General features: G+C 40.7%; 1 protein-coding gene and 1 pseudogene across 1 annotated transcript in view; one reads left to right on the forward strand and one right to left on the reverse strand.

Annotated features, from left to right (window-relative positions):
* The window catches only part of lsamp (limbic system associated membrane protein), a 241,421-nt gene that overhangs the window by 180,462 nt on the left and 44,462 nt on the right, over positions 1-16,497 (reverse strand). The window lies entirely within an intron of this gene.
* Positions 1,828-2,471, forward strand: LOC146618486 (uncharacterized; annotated as a pseudogene).

The raw sequence follows: 16,497 nt of genomic DNA on the forward strand, positions 1-16,497 counted from the left end.
ATAAATCCACCTCTGGGGGTGCTTCTCTAGTCAGTAGAAACTGTATATCTCTGGCTGCTTGACAGTAGATCAAACTCTGGCCCATTAAGAACACCTTCAGCCACTGGTTTCTAGTGTGTGTTTGTGTGTGTGTGTGTGTGTGTGTGTGTGTGTGTGTGTGTGTGTGTGTGTGTGTGTGTGTGTGTGTGAATGAGAGTGAGGGAAAAACAGAGAGAGAGACAGAAAGAAAAAGAGAGAGAGCACATGGTGCAGCCCACAGCCAACTCAGTCTAAATGGCTCCTTAGAGAATCACTAAAGCGGAACAATCGATTTCAACAATGGATGGCTTAAAGAATGAAAAAAAGGACCATGGTGTCCTTTCCTCTAACTTCAGTGATTTCCTTGTAAACTATTAACTGATTCCCTTACTAAAGGGGAAGATAATGAGCGAGGCGTCCTATTGGAGCAGTAATGGCTTCTCAAGAAGCACTGCCTTACTGCTACGTTTTCACCAGCCACCGTGACAATGACTGGATTAATCTTTGATACCCAATTAAAGTAGTTAGATGAAGTGAATCGTGAGCTCAGATGCTTACATGTAATTAGAATACACATTCTTAGTTATGTCTCTTGATTTTCAGACGAATTGAGAGCCTTTAAAGTCATACCAACAAACGTGTGAAAATGCTGCACATCAGAGGAGGACTCTGGATGTGTGGGGTGTAATCCAAATTAAATTCCAATTAAGCTTTTGTACCAGTGTTCAAGCTTTCTCTGGCATCACAAGCCTTCGTTGTAAGAGTAGATGTAGTGCAGTTGCATCACTGCCATGTCGCCATCTGGCGTCTTGATAAAATGTGCTGAGGTTTCTCATCTGTGTCGAGCTTTCACACCTGAAGGGAAGCCCATACCGACGGAACTAAAATACTGTCACGGCTTACGATGGTCTGGTTAGCCACCACCATCTGTCTCTTTTATGTAGAGTGCTTAACAAAATTAATTAGATCACCACCCAATGTAAGGTTTATGCCACAGTTGCCTAAATTTACGGGATTGGTAATGACCAAAATCATTTTTTATGTTTCTTTAATGGTTAATTAGTGTTATCCATGAATGTTTAAATTCACTGTTTTACAGAAAAGCAGAAAAAAGAGTAAAGGAGTTACACAATTATACTTATTTTCTTGGATTTCTGAGCTTCATTAGTTTGGGACTTGTCTGTGAAGTCCAGCATGCCAACTCAAATTTTGAGTATAAAAACGTGAATTTGGATTCTTATTTGCCTAATAAATAACAATATAACCTTTGATTTTAATAAAATGTGTCTTTTATGAAAGGTGGTCTGTTAAGCACTTTTCCCCAATTCTTCGACTACCACATCCATGATGCCACACTATCAGCTTTGAGCAGAATACAGGATAAGGTTGATGCTTTTTTCTTTCCTGTAATCTACACTGAACAAAAATATAAACGCACACTTTTTCATGAGCTGAACTTAAAGATCTGAAACATTTTCTACATACACAAAGGACCCATTACCATCAAATATTGTTCACAAATCTGTCTAAATCTGTGTTGGTGAGAACTTCTCCTTTGCTGAGATAATCCATTCCACCTCACTGGTGTGGCATGTCAAGGTGCTGATTAGACAGCATGAATATCTCACAGGTGTGCCTTAGACTGCCCACAATAAAAGGCCACTCTAAAATATGCAGTTTGATCACACAGCACAATGCTACACATGTCGCAAAACCAGTCAGTATCTGGTGTGGCCACCCTTTGTCTTACGCAGTGCAACACATCTCCATTGCATAGAGCTGATCAGGTTGTTGATTGTGGGCTGTGGAATGCTGGTCCACTCCTCTTCAATACTTGTGCAAAGTTGCTGAATATTGGCAGGAACTGGAACGTGCTGTCATATACGGCAAGCCGAGCATCCCAAACATGCTCAATGGGTGACATGTCTGCTGCCATGCAAGAACTGGGATGTTTTCAGCTTCCAGGAATTATGTATAGATTCTTGCAATATGAGGCCGTGCGTTATAATGCTGTAACATGAAGTTATGGTCATGGATAAATGGCACAACAATGGTCCTCAGGATCTCAACACGGTATCTCTGTGCATTCAAAATGCCAACAATAAAATGCACTTGTGTTCATTGTCCATAACCCACCATGGGCCACTCAATCCACAACGTTGATGTCAGCAAACCACACGACACGACACAAGCTGTCTGCCATCTGCCCTGAACAGTAAAAACATCTGTCAATGTGCCAGACACCATCGAATGTGAGCATTTCCCCACTCAAGTTGGTTACGACAACAAACTGCAGTCAGGTTCAGACCCCGAGTAGGATGCCGAGCATGCAGATGAACCTCCCTGACACGGTTTCTGACAGTCTTTGCAGAAATTCTTTGGTTATGCAAACCGATTGTTGCTGCAGCTGTCCGGGTGGCTGGTCTCCACCTGGTCGACCATCCTGGAGGTGAACATGCTGATGTGGAGATCCTGGGCTGGTGTGGTTACACGTGGTCTGCGATTGTGAGGCCGGTTGGATGTACAGCCAAATTCTCTAAAATGCCTTTGAAGACAGCTTATGGCAGAGAAATGAACATTCATTTCACAGGCAACAGTTCTGGTAGACATTCCTGCAGTCAGCATGCCAACTGCACGCTCCCTCAAAAGCTGCGACATGTGTAGCATTGTGCTGTGTGATCAAACTGCATATTTCAGAGTGGCCTTTTATTGTGGGCAGTCTAAGGCACACCTGTGAGATATTCATGCTGTCTAATCAGCACCTTGACATGCCACACCTGTGAGGTGGGATTATCTCGGCAAAGGAGAAGTTCTCACCAACACAGATTTAGACAGATTTGTGAACAATATTTGATAGTAATGGGTCCTTTGTGTATGTAGAAAATGTTTCAGATCTTTAAGTTCAGCTCATGAAAAATGGGAGCAACTTTGGACTCCTCTCATGCACAAGGTCACTCCTGGTAAATTATATAGTTATTTCTGCTTGGTCAAGCAATTTGGATTTTAATCTCATGGCTGTTATCTCAAAATCCACTTTATAAAGTATATAGCGAGCCAGCCAGCAGAACACATCTTCCTCGTTTGCAGATGTTCTTCAGTGAACAGGCTTGGATCACCTCACAGGCAATAACAGTGCAGGATTAAGGGAGGACAGGGTAGATAATTCTATTATAATATGACCACAGGGAAAAAATAAAATAAACAAACTCATGACAAAACGTGTCAGAATGTCAACAGTCAGCTCAATGCCTCTGCCTCCTTCGCCTCCTCCCTTCACCATAACAGACCTCATTAAGATGAAAGAACAATTAGTGTCAGAAAGCATCACTCTGTGCAGTCTCTGACACTCCACGAGGGCTATTATCACATCGGTTTACTGTGAATGGATGTACAACCAAGATCTGGTCCTGTAAACATTGTTGAGGCACACAAAAGGAGCACGGCATGGGGTGTCGTTCTCACCTGTCCCTGTTTGGGAGTCTTCGTGATGACTGGATCGATAAGCATGCTTTTGTTTGCATATGATTTCCCTCCATGTTATTAAGCTTAAAACGATGATCAAAATGAAGTCTGTGTACACAGGAATGTATGAGGGGAAAACGTCTTTGAAGTGTACTTGCCACACACAATCTGCAGCCCGCCTTCTACTTTCAAACATGGTCACATTTTTGAGGAGTAAGTCAAACAGGACGCGAGGAAGTGCACTAACACTAACAGGCCCATTAAACATTAACAGTACTTGTATTGATTTGAAAGGGTAACTGTGTAAAAGTTTCTACAGCAGAGTCTCAGGGGAAGCAAGAAGATCAGGAATTCGATGGCTACCGTTGGTTTTGGTGATCATTAGTGCTAATAAACTGGAGACATCACAGCATGCCCTTTCTTGAATTCACATTTCATTTGATAGCCATTTTTGGGGGGATATACTACCTTTCAGGCCACTGAAGATAATTTAGACAGTTTATTTAGAGGAATCTTCTTTTTAATCAATTCAATTTCAGCAGTAAAGAATGATGAATTATACAAGAAAAAGAGAAGATGTTTTAAACTCTGTGGATGATCATTTGGCATTCTGTTTGTTGCCTTTCTGTGTTTTGCCATGCTGAGTTTCTCTTCATGCAGGAGAGCAGGCCAGCGCAGACCTGCAATAGATGTGTAAGTGGAGCATTGTGTGAGAACTGCCTGTGACATACTGTCAAGTCTACCTCCAGTCCCAAAGGTCTAGTATGTAAATGATTGCTGGAGGTGCTTTTCTTGTAGTAGCTGTAATTAGGATCATTTCTGACCAAGGTAGCCAACATTTCAACATGTGGTAAATGAGAAAGAGTTACTTTAGGTGAAGGCTTTATCTCCTATGTCGTGTCCAGAATAAAACGGCATGGCATTTTGGCTTGCCAGTTTTTTTCTGTCATGTTTTGCTTTTCTTTTCCTCAGGGTTTGTGCAAATTCCCTGTTCTCTGCAGTCCTTGTCAGTGCCACGTCTACTGCTGACCTGATGTGTACCAGGGGAAGCCATGTGTTTTCTGTGATACACAAGTTTCAGCATGTGCTGAGACCTAGAGTCTTTCAAGCCCTCTATTACTTGCAGGCAAGTACAAATCTCTGTTGCAATAGCAAGGCCACGATCACTCACTAACTTTCTACATGCAAGCAGGGGCAATCCCCCATCAGCCACACCAGCTGTACTAATAAAAGACTTTAAAATCAGCTGAATCTGATTGGCTGTTCTGGTCTCCAATCAGCTCGAAATGACGAAATGCAATATCCCAGAATCCATTTCGTCCAAAACTCAAATGAGGCAGTGGTGGAGGAACACAGAGTGGCGGAGTTTGAAATATTACTCTTTCTGGGTCACAAAATAAACTTTTAAGATATTTTCATGTGAGAATGTTGCTGTGTGAACTTCTAATACCTGCTCGATTCATCAAGACATCACATATTTGCATAAGTGTTCTAACGTTTTTGGAGATTCTTTCGGATTCTGGGATATTGCATTTCGTCATTTCGAGCTGATTGGAGACCAGAACAGCCAAGCAGATTTTTTTGCATCCAAGTCTGTGATTGGCTGGTTTTGTGGCACAAATATAACGGTGTAGAGAAAGAGTTGTGCGCGCACGGACAGAAATGTTGAGAGCGCGAGCAAAATACATTGTGAGCGAGCGCAAATGCAAAAACTGAGCGAGGGGGCTGCTATTGTGTGTGTGTGGATAATAGCAAACACTGAAATAAATTTTTTGCACTCAGGAATTAATTTTGTTCACCCAAATTGAGCTTTTCTTCGCTCAAAATAAATTTGTCCTCAAATTGCAACACTTACACCTGCAAACTTTTTTCTACATGCGCTCAGAATAGTGGCACAAAAATAACGCCATAGAACAGCTGACTGACATGAGCCTAATGACAGGACAGGGGAAGTGAAACTAAATACAATGAACAAAGAACACACGACTCCTTCAAAGTAAAACAGGAAACACTGAAACTAGACATGACAACACAAGCTTAACAGACCTAACATGTGATGAACGATACAAGAACCCAAACACAAACCAAGGAAACAATAAATAATGACTGCCTTTAACCTCAACTAAAAGCTAAATAAGAATGAGACATGAACTAATCACAAATCTAAAATGAGACAAATACAAAATGTACTCAGAGCGCTGGGTCACAGACCCAGCCTGTGACAGAGTAAATGTAGAGATTGCCAATTGAAATCAAGAACCAAAATAATGGGTATAATAAAGTCAAGTCAAGTCAAGTCAAGTTTATTTATAGAGCACATTTAAAAACAACCAAGGCTGACCAAAGTGCTGTACAGTAAATACAGATAAAAATACAATAGAACACAATTTCGTAAAACACCTCGCTGATCAAATAAAAAATAAATAAACAAATAAATTAAACCTTTCTAAAAGCCAATGAAAAGAGGTGAGTTTTAAGAGCAGTTTTAAAAGTTTCTAGGCTTTTGGAGAATCTGACGTGAGGAGGTAAACTGTTCCACAGTCTGGGTGCAGCCACAGCAAACGCCCTCTCTCCCTTTGTCTTTAATTTATACCTGGGAACATCTAAAAGCATCAGATCGGCTGACCTCAAAGATCTCCTGGGGCGATAAGTACTAAGGAGTTCTGACAGGTAAGAAGGTGCAGTGCCATTTAAAACCTTAAAAGCCAGCAGTAAGATTTTAAAATCAATCCTAAAAGCAACTGGGAGCCAGTGGAGAGAGCAGAGAACCGGAGTGATGTGGTCTCTTTTTTTTGAACCGGTCAACAGGCGAGCGGCAGCGTTCTGCACCAGTTGAAGGCGATGTAGACAGGAACGATCTAGGCCAGCATAGAGGGAATTACAGTAGTCCAGCCGTGAAGTAATAAAAGCATGGACCACTCTTTCTAGATCGTTCCTGCAAAGGTAAGACTTGACTTTGGCTAAAATCCGTAAATGATAAAAAGATCCCTTAACTACAGAGCTGATTTGTTTATCAAGTTTAAAAGCATTGTCAAAAATAACTCCAAGACTCTTAATGGAAGAAGTGCAATCGGAGGTTAGGGGTCCCAAAAAGTCAAGAGAGAAGTTGGGATCTTTAGGAAGCCCAAACACAATGACTTCAGTTTTGCTTTCATTAAGGTGTAAGAAGTTAAGAGTCATCCAAGTCTTAATGTCAGATAAACATAAAGACACGATCAGACAACAAGGTGTATGGCTGTCCGATGTCATATATGTGCATCTTCTTCTTCTCCTGTTCCTTTTAAGGCTCACCACAGTGAATCATCCTCCTCCATCGCACCCTATCTCTTGTATTGCATATCCCTGTCATATCAACTCTATATGCAAGTTAATGTGATATATAAGTCAAATCAGAGAACACTTTAGATGCACTTGAGCAGCTCTATATATACATAGTATATATCTTTTACTACTGTGTGTTTCTGTGCGTATTTACCATGTTTAGCTACAACTGCAGTGGTTTCATCAAGCTGAAGGATCGCTTCCTGCTTTCATCCGTTTGGTTTGGAGCCCAATAAAAATGTTCTTAGAGAAATGCCCGCAGGCCTGTTAGAAAGCTGTTGATAGTAACTACCCACAGTGCAACAATGCAGCAAGATGTTTGAGCACATGAGCATAAACTAAATTTAAAAAAGCAGGAATCTTAAATCACTTCTGCCAGTAAGAGTCCTCGGATGGGGTAGATGTTTGCTTAGTTGACAGACAATGGAACAATGCATCTATTTTACACATGAGGCTATCATATTTCTTTACCTCTGAATCATTACATGCCATTCTATCAAGTTCATCGCTGGCTTTCTAATTTTTTTCCTGTAGTCTCAACAAGAAGCCTTAGGCATCTCTGCGTAATCATCGATACAGTAGTGAAATCACACATGCGACTGCAAATGGAGTAGGCGCCCATCCACAGTGCTGAGTAGGAAGGGCTGACATTGACGTCTGCAGCTGTCTTAGATTTCATTTGATGTGTTGATAGCCAATAGCAACAGCAGCACATTCTTTCTGCTGATACAGTAGTGTCTGTATACCAAAACAAAAGCAACACTGTTTCTGCAGCTAGCAGAAGAAATTAGGCGGGGGCGTCTTTCAAGTATACAACACTGAGCAAAATAATAGCTTCTTTCACAGCCCGGGGAATGTGTTTTGTAAAGACTCAACTGAGTGGATGTCATCCAGTAGAACAAAGATGGACATTGATAAAGCCATTGTCCCTGCTTCCTGTGAAGAGGAGAAAAGAAACGCTCTACTGTGTAGCCCAGAGAGAAAAAACTATTGTTCTGTGTCTTTGTATTAAGTGCATTGTGATTAGGTTTGTTTGTATGTGAGTATTTATCTACAATTGAGACAAAAAGGAGAAGAAATAATTAAATGCATGCTTAAAAGAAACCGATAACTCCTTATTCCTGTCCAAAATCTCCCGTTGAATCAATTCCCTCACAGTCTCCTTACTTTATTAGTGCTGAACTGATTTATAACCACTCGAATGACTGACGTGATAACTGTAACTGTAAAACCCAGTAAAGCCTTTGACTTAGATTATGTTATTACAGTGTTCATGTGCAACCTTGAAAAACTGACTTTCACTTCCATTTTTACAGTTTCCAGCACTAAAATGAAAGGAAAGAAGCTCTTATTAATATATATATTTTTAATTATTACTTTTGATAAAACATTTATCCCGATGACAGCCTTGTGCCTAAAATTACAAAAGTTCCTACCTTCGGTGCACATTTTAATCACAACACAAACGGAGCCGTGAGCTCAAAGTGAATAAACAAGGATGTGAGGACATAACAGTTTGATAACTGTGATATTCTGTTTGATCATATTATTTGGGACTAGGCTGATTAAAGGCTTATCTGTTTTTCCACATTATGTTTGGAGTCAAAATTATCATGGGGTTTACTGATGATCTCTTTTAAGAATATGCTATAAACTGCAAAGCTAATCAAATTCTAACCCGAAGTCAACTTCCAACTTGTATGCTCATTATAGTCAATTCACAATTTGCATCGTTTAGTTTAAGAGTGAAGAAAGCCTTTCAGTTCTCTGTTTTTGTGCATCGGTTTCTACTTCAAACAGAGGCATTCTTTGTGTCTTTTGGGCCTCTTAGCTCTGGCCCCTCTTCAACACACACCCAGCGAATGAGCCACTGCTATTCCTCCCTAGCCTTGCGCAGGGAGGACATTGCACTCCTTGCATATTAATTGGCTCATTCATCCTGCAACGAAGCTTCCACAGTAAAGCCAACAATTAGTCCCTTCCTTTCCCTGCTCCTCCCCCTCGCCTTCCCGGAGGAGAGGAACCCTAGCCTGGTTCGAGCAACCTATAATAAGCCGGCCACTAATTATGGAGCAGAACCCTGCGCTGACAGCAGAGGCTAAAGACTCAAAGTGTTGGGTGTGTGGAGTTAGAGAGATTATTTTCAAGGTTGGCACTGACAGGCAGCAATTTCATCTTTGCACTCCTGCCATCTAAACTGCTTGCCTCTTAAGTTATTCACTCAAATATTGAGAATGACACTCAAGGTTGAGAATGGAGCTATCATTCAGCAGTAATATAATAGAGGGGACTTGGCTGGGGACTGTAGATTGAGGCATCAGTTGGGTGACTGCTTTGAGAGGTAGAGGAGATTATTGTTGTTTTTCTTGGTTAGGAGCCATCTTCCTCTCAGCAGCAAGTGGAGGTAAGAACAGAGAACCAATGATACAGCTGCAATAAATTTGATTTAACACATACCCAGATTTTCCCTCGGTGATATGACCTTTTATTTCACAGCTGGGACAAGAGACTTTAATGACTTGGGTAGAGGCCAGCATGGCACTAAGATGGGCAGGCAGTAGGACTGTGTGGCACCACTTAGCCTCCGTCAGTAATGGCTTAAACACCTCCTTCCCTCTGCTCCATCACAGTGGTACAGCTCTGCCATCCCTCATGCTGTCCGTTTCTGTCTCAGCCTCTCTCTCTCACACAGAAAACACAAACACACAACAGACCGAAGGTCCACAGCAGACTGAAAAGGCGGGCGCAGAGAGGAGGAGAATAGGGCGAAAGGGTAAGTGGAGAGAAAATAGAGAGGTACATTTATAGAGAGGGAGGACATTGAGGGTGCCATCAAAGAAGTTGAAAGTCTTGTGAAAAGAGGCAAAGACTGAAAAGGAACTCATGGCCCCACGTGAGCTTGACTCGCCGTATCTTTCCACTGAGGAAGGAGACAAACAACTATTCTTGTCCGAGGGAATGCCTTGGCCAAATGGCACGAGGTGGATTGAAACATTGACTCATCATAACAGCTCAGGGATAATGCCTGCGCCAGTGAAAACATCCCTGTCAAATGTTCACTAGCAAAAATAATTAAGAAAAAAGTTGTCCCTTTAATGACTGAGTCCTTCAGCTTTCTTATCTCCACCAGCAGCTGGTCTGGACTAGGTTTCGCTCATGTGTCCATGCTGTTCACAGGCAGCGCCATTTTTATGTTATTTTGTGTAATATTCACACTGGCATAAAAGGCTTCCTAAATATTAGGCAGTAAAATAAGCATCCACTGGGCTCATATTGTGAAGAGACTCCAGTCAGCTTAGAAGAGGGTAAGATCTGTCACTTTGAAGGACAAGCTCCAGCCACACACTGCTGTCTCTCAACATTTGCTCTGAGAACATTCACTGTTCATAACTTTTTCCTTTATCCTTTTTTTAATGCAACTAGACTCCTAAAATTTATTCTGCCTTTCTCTTCCTCTACTTCTTTATCTGTATGTAATCAAAAACTAAGTCACATGACTGCACTTCTCAGGCAAAGTCAACAGTGAGTCAAAAGCAGCAATGGTGAAAAAGCTAAATAAATCAAAGAAGCACTGGAACCTGGCAACCTGGCTGGGAGTACGTACAAAGAAAAGAACTTTGATGGACTTGATGTTTAACTCTATGTGTGTTATGATTGTATTACGGTTGCTAAAATCCACCTTTACAAACCTTCATCTCTGCTCTGTATTTGGTTATCAGATATAATGCCTGTTGTGTGCTGGTGACAGAGATATAATTCCAATTAGTTAGTTAGGTCAGCGTATGAAATGACCCCAATGCAATAGCCAATCAGCTAGCCAGATTTTGGTCTACTTCAGCTAATAATAGAACTGTCTAATCAATAATAGCCTCACTGAGTGTTACTGAGCTCCTCACACAGATACATAGGCAAACACGCACATACACAAAATATCTCTCTTCCTCATTGTCCTAATTCAGAAGCCTGCAGGTCAGCAATTTGTCTCTCATCATAGATGCCTGGTATAATATCCAGAAAGCCCTGTTTTAGTCATAATAACAAAGTGAACAGTCAATACGGTGCCTTACACGTGCAACTGGTACTTCACTTCAGACATTTCCAATCTCCCCCATATTAGCTAACAGTAAACAGCCACACACACACACACACTGAGGGAAGTCAGTTCTCTGGTATTCTTGTCCTTAATGAGCCTGGGAGAAAATCAGGAGAGACAGCATAAAGCACATCAGCGCAGGCCAGGAAACAAGTCCAGGAATCTGCCACTTTAATGCCTTGCCAATGAAGTCTCATCTCGTCTTTATTACCTGTCATAAGGCTCCAGTGTTCATGCATGTGTTCAGTTTAATTAAACCTAATCCACATGGAAAGAAAATAACAACAACCAGGTACGCTGACTGTGTTATTTTTTTCAACCCTCTCTGGGTTTGCATGCTCAACAAGGGCACTGCAGTAATTAATTGGAGCCTGGAGGTTGGAAGGTCCAAGCCTATCGCATCAGGTCAATACGGCGGCAAGGGCCATGGCTGTCCTGTAATAAGCTGACATAGTTAGGGCCGTAATTGGCTGGCGCAGTCGAGCGACAAGGGCAGGCAGGATGAAAGCGCTGACCGTGGAAAATTAGAGAGGATGGTTTAAGATTGATCACCGAAAACCTCTCCACCAGGCTCCTTCGCTCATAATAACCCACAAGGATTATAGAGCGGCAGGCAGACTAATCTGAGAAAAGGAGTATAATTGCAGAGGCCATATCTCAGAGAGTGTTAGCTTTTTAAGCCTAGTCATCCTTTTGTGAAAGATGATGCCTTGTTAAAAAAAATTAAAAAAGCAGTAGACAAAGAACAAAGAAAAGTTCATCTTGCAGAACTGCTAATTTATCCCTTTGTCCAACAGTCTCTTGGATACTTATACGCTAACTGGATGTCTCTCCGAGTATTGTCCTTGATAGGAGAGTGCTCAGTGAATATAGCTTCAATCATTCCCGGGCTCAACGAGGCAGGTAAAAAAGATGTCAGGAGCCATGGTGACTGCGGTAAATGAAGACATAAAGCTGAGCGCGCTCCATCACAGGACTCTGCCGGGATGACAGTATTGACAGTCACGACTGTTTGCTGTTTAGCCTAATTGCAATACTGATTTCCATATAAACAAGCCACAAATTGTTACTGATGTTGTGTTAAGTCAGAGCACATGGACTAGCAGTGAAATCCAGATTGCTCTCAGTGAGCTAAGGGGATGAGGAAAAGTCCTAATTAGAGAGAAAGGGACATGAGGATGGTTGAATGGTGGTTGGGGGAGTGACTGCAGGATGCGCAAATTTCAGAAGGAAGGGTAGATGGAACCTAACACTAATCTATGTCTTGTTTTTCTTGCTTCCCAAAGCTAGCAATGGTTGGCTGTGCCATGCTTGAACACGTGCACACAGCTGATGTGGAACTCAATTCATTTGAAGAGCTGCCAAAACACATATATTCATTTTGCTTTCTCACCAACGTGACAAATGAAATGCTCCGAAGAGCCAAGAATATGCCCTCCAAATACAAGTAATTAGCAGTTTTTACTGGCTGAAAAGATCTGAAATAATACACTATATGCAAAAGTTAGAAACACACATTGCTATAATACATACTTGCATTTTAAGGACCATTTCCCATAACCACCTGCAGTCACACATCATCATGAGGACAGATGACATTCATGCCAAGGCACTGGTTGACATATAAAATTCATGATCTGAAGAGATATAAAGACTTTGCGACATACACCTTGACAAATAGTTGGAACCCCTGGTATACTGGGTGCAGCATATATTTTCCAAGACTGTGACAAATATAGATAGAGATATAGAGATCCAGATATACTGCTGCAAAGGTTACCAGTACGGCAGCGCGAATCCTCCAACACTTTGTTTTTCCACTAATAGCTCTATTTTTCTCTTGCCATATATCAAATTAATTTAGTGCCTGATATGCAGTCCCAGGCTATTCTGATTTAAATAACTAATGAACCGTTTCTCGCTGCCAAGCAGGAGCATCTGCTCCAAAAGACGCAGAGTCAATTTTCATAAATTTGAAACACCCTCTAGGGAATCAGAGAGAGTCAGAGAGGAACTAGAAGGAATGTGGGGGATTGGTACAAACAAGGTTAATCTTTACATGAATGCATAGCTTTATACAGATGTTGTGCCATAGTATAACCCAACACTAAGTATAGGCCAATTGTTTTGCATGTGATAAGTTTTGGTGTATTTTTCATTACGTAGTCTGCACTATGTACTTAAAACATGGTGTGTTAAATCCAACACACTACGCAAGTACCAGAAATGAGTTTCACAGCATTTGACCACAGCAGTTGTTGTGCGAGCAGACATATTTTCAGAATATCTGTATTAAATGGGACTCTCTGCAGGCTAGCACAAACACCGTCAGTGTTGCTGGTACATATTCTTTGGCTAATGGTGGAAAACTGGTTAATGGTCCTATCTTTTTTGCTACTTACCCAATGCTGCGACCACTGAGGACGTACAGCATTCTGCACTCTCTTTTTAGGATTATGAGTACTCATAGTGCACATTTCATAGCCATACTCGTCAGTGTTAATGCACTTATACATTCAAAGGAGTGAGTCGTACATATGTACTGTATCCTGTGCTATTTTGAGGCGTTAGTCTAAATCCATGCAACTGCACACGTGATTATAATGATGGAAACATCAGGGATTACTCCTACATATCTCCTATTTGTTGTCTGCAACATGACATATAGCCTGGAGTTGATAAGAATGACAAACACACATACATATATATGTGTGTGTGTGTCTTTGTCATGTCTTCATTCATCAAGTCATAATTTGGTAAAAACAAAACAAAATAACAACAAAATGCCAGCTTATAAGAAAAAAACTAAAACATATTTTTTTCAAATTTCCTGAAAAATAAAGCAATTCCAGATGCAGGTATGTTTGTACTGGCATGCCACTGATCACTGAATAGCAGAAAATTGGATAAAAAAATTAGCCACCAAGTGGTGCAAAGCCACGTGAAGCTACATTAATTCATGGCGACAAAGCAAACATATAAATATATCGCAACATCCTGAAATACCGAACATAAATTAAGTTATTAGTTTAGCTGTTCTCTCTTTGGATGCCTGTGTTGAAGGTTACATTGATGTTGCAATTATCATCTTTGCTTTTTCACGCACTGCCAATCACTACTGTTGCTCCCAAATCAAACCAGCTTCTTTGCCTTTGCAGTGCCTGTAAGACAATTGTCAGCAGATGAATGTCGACACAGAACATTTTTAAAGTTGCTCACATTAAAAATTTACAGCATTACAGACATCGCAGTGAACGATGAAATTAATTCCAACTATTTTTTTCTTTTGCTCATTTGTTGTTGTTGTTTTAAATTAAATCTTAGGTTGACTTCTATTAATTAGACATGAGCAATTAATTAAAGATATGTTTGCAAGATAATACGTTTTAAAGACATATTACCTGCCAAAAAGCTTTAGAAAAGTCTTTGCCAGCAGTTTTAAAGAGTGACTCAGCAGATAGATGGCAAATACATCACATCCAGTCACTGAAAAACTAAACCGTACATGTTTCTTTAATGACCCCTATTTGTAGACTTACATATAAAGTCAACAGTTCATTTTCACTGTTTCATTCATAGCGTGTTGGTTTATCGCTGGGAAAATACAAGGGTTGAAGATGAGTTGCAACGATATACCATATAAAACAACATTAGCTGCAATTTTCTTCGTTACCAGGGTGACATATTCTTCAGTGCGCAAATTGCACGCATTAAAAGTCATTTAATTTTAAAATGTGAGCAGATCATAAAAAGGATGGCTGAAAGTGTTCCTCATCTAAACCTGATCTGCACTTAACTAACACACTGTTGCAATCCCTGATTTGAATCCTTATTCCTCTGCTGACTATTTTAAACTGCTGGCCAGATGTGCAAACAAGGCAGACAAATAAACCGCTACCTTGAAAAAGTTCCATCTCACAGAGCAGTATAACTGTGGCCTGAGGTTAGACATTTTAACATGACTCCACAATCTGCTGCACGCACGGTGCATTAGCGAAAAGCACATCATGGCACATTACAGGAGTGCATGTTATGAAGCAATAAAATGTGGATCAATAACTTCACATTTCCCCCTATACACAAGAAAAATACAAGGGCATGCAGCACAGAGGACAGAAAGCATGGACGCCAAACAAACTGCTGGCTTTACTAGTGGGCACACAAATGGTTACAAAGTAAAGAGACTTTAAATGTGTTAACTCTGGATTTTTGTTTTAAACACACAAAGCCCCATTTATGGCTCGCTGTTGTGACAGGTTCAGCAGAACTTTTCAGTTTTGACAGTGAAAAGAGTGGATATCAAATCAGACAGCGTGGCAGAAATGATAAGGAAAGTGAAAAAAAAAAAACCCACACCATCCTCTCTCTGTCATCACAAACTCTGATACTTCTAACGTCTGTTCAGCCGCCTAAGTCAGTGTCAGAACATCTTAAGACTTTATCATAACTTGACCCTGATACTTGGATTCAGTGTATTTCTATATCCACATGCACAAATACAACTTTCACACTGCGCAGGGAAATGCCACATTTCTTTTTTCAAAGTTGAACAGTTAAACCTAAAAGCCAATGAAGGATGTGTATATGTGATTGTGTATGTGCGAGAATGTACCCAATCAGCTCAATGAAGCCAAGATATTGAAATGACACCATTAGATGTGTCGCAAACCAATTTATCTTCCATCTCCCGCAAGTCGTTTCATTACGGCAGTCACCCTCAGAGTTCGCACACACTTCACGAATCACTCACGTCTCCATTGATTAGATGTGTTGCATCTTGAGTAGTGAATCATTTTCTTGGGACACCGAACAAAATAAATATATCAAACACAGAGTAGTCGGAGAAGCCCCTAAAAATGAGAAGGAGAATGTGCTTACTGCATATAAAGGTGAATTTATGTCTTCAGAAGCATAATGAGGATAAAATCAGTAACTGAAGTAGCTGCAAGCCTGTTTGCAATACTAATACAAGGCCAGTGTGACACATGCTTCACATACTAAGCAGATATTTAAGTTAAGAATATTTAACAACCAGTTTTTTTTGCAAAGGTATCATTACTTAGCTTACAAGAACAACTTGGCAGCATTTTCTTGAAATCCTCTGTTGATTTTTCTTCACAGTAATTATGAAAGTGACAATTATACATTGTTCGACGCTGCCAATTACAGCTTTGCTGAACTGAGTGAAATAAAGAAGGACATGAAGCTAAAAACTTCTTCCAGAATGATCGTTTTTCTCATGCCTTTCTTTATCTGTAAACCATAATCCACCTGAGATAAGACTTGAGTGGTTCAGTGGAGCAGTACACATGCAGTAAGATGGCAAAATTAGTGTTTTAACACCTGTGCTTATCTTTGGAGGAAGACGGGAAGCATTATGCTGTAGCTTTTCTTTTTTCTTTCTTTGCAAATCTTCCATTTCTTCTCTCCCCATACATTCTCTGAAACACTGATCTCCAGCAAGATATTCGCATATTGTTTCTCCCCAAGATCAACTCCAGCTACATCACACGCAATGCCACAGTCAAAGACGAACTATGTAAGGTGCGGCGGGAATGAAAGGGGGGACATGCACATTTACAACGGCAGCTAATTAGGATTTC

The sequence above is a fragment of the Diplotaxodon limnothrissa genome, linkage group LG14 (assembly GCF_057381915.1).
Source record: "Diplotaxodon limnothrissa isolate DT_005_m linkage group LG14, D_limnothrissa_male_GT1.1, whole genome shotgun sequence".
Taxonomy (NCBI): domain Eukaryota; kingdom Metazoa; phylum Chordata; class Actinopteri; order Cichliformes; family Cichlidae; genus Diplotaxodon; species Diplotaxodon limnothrissa.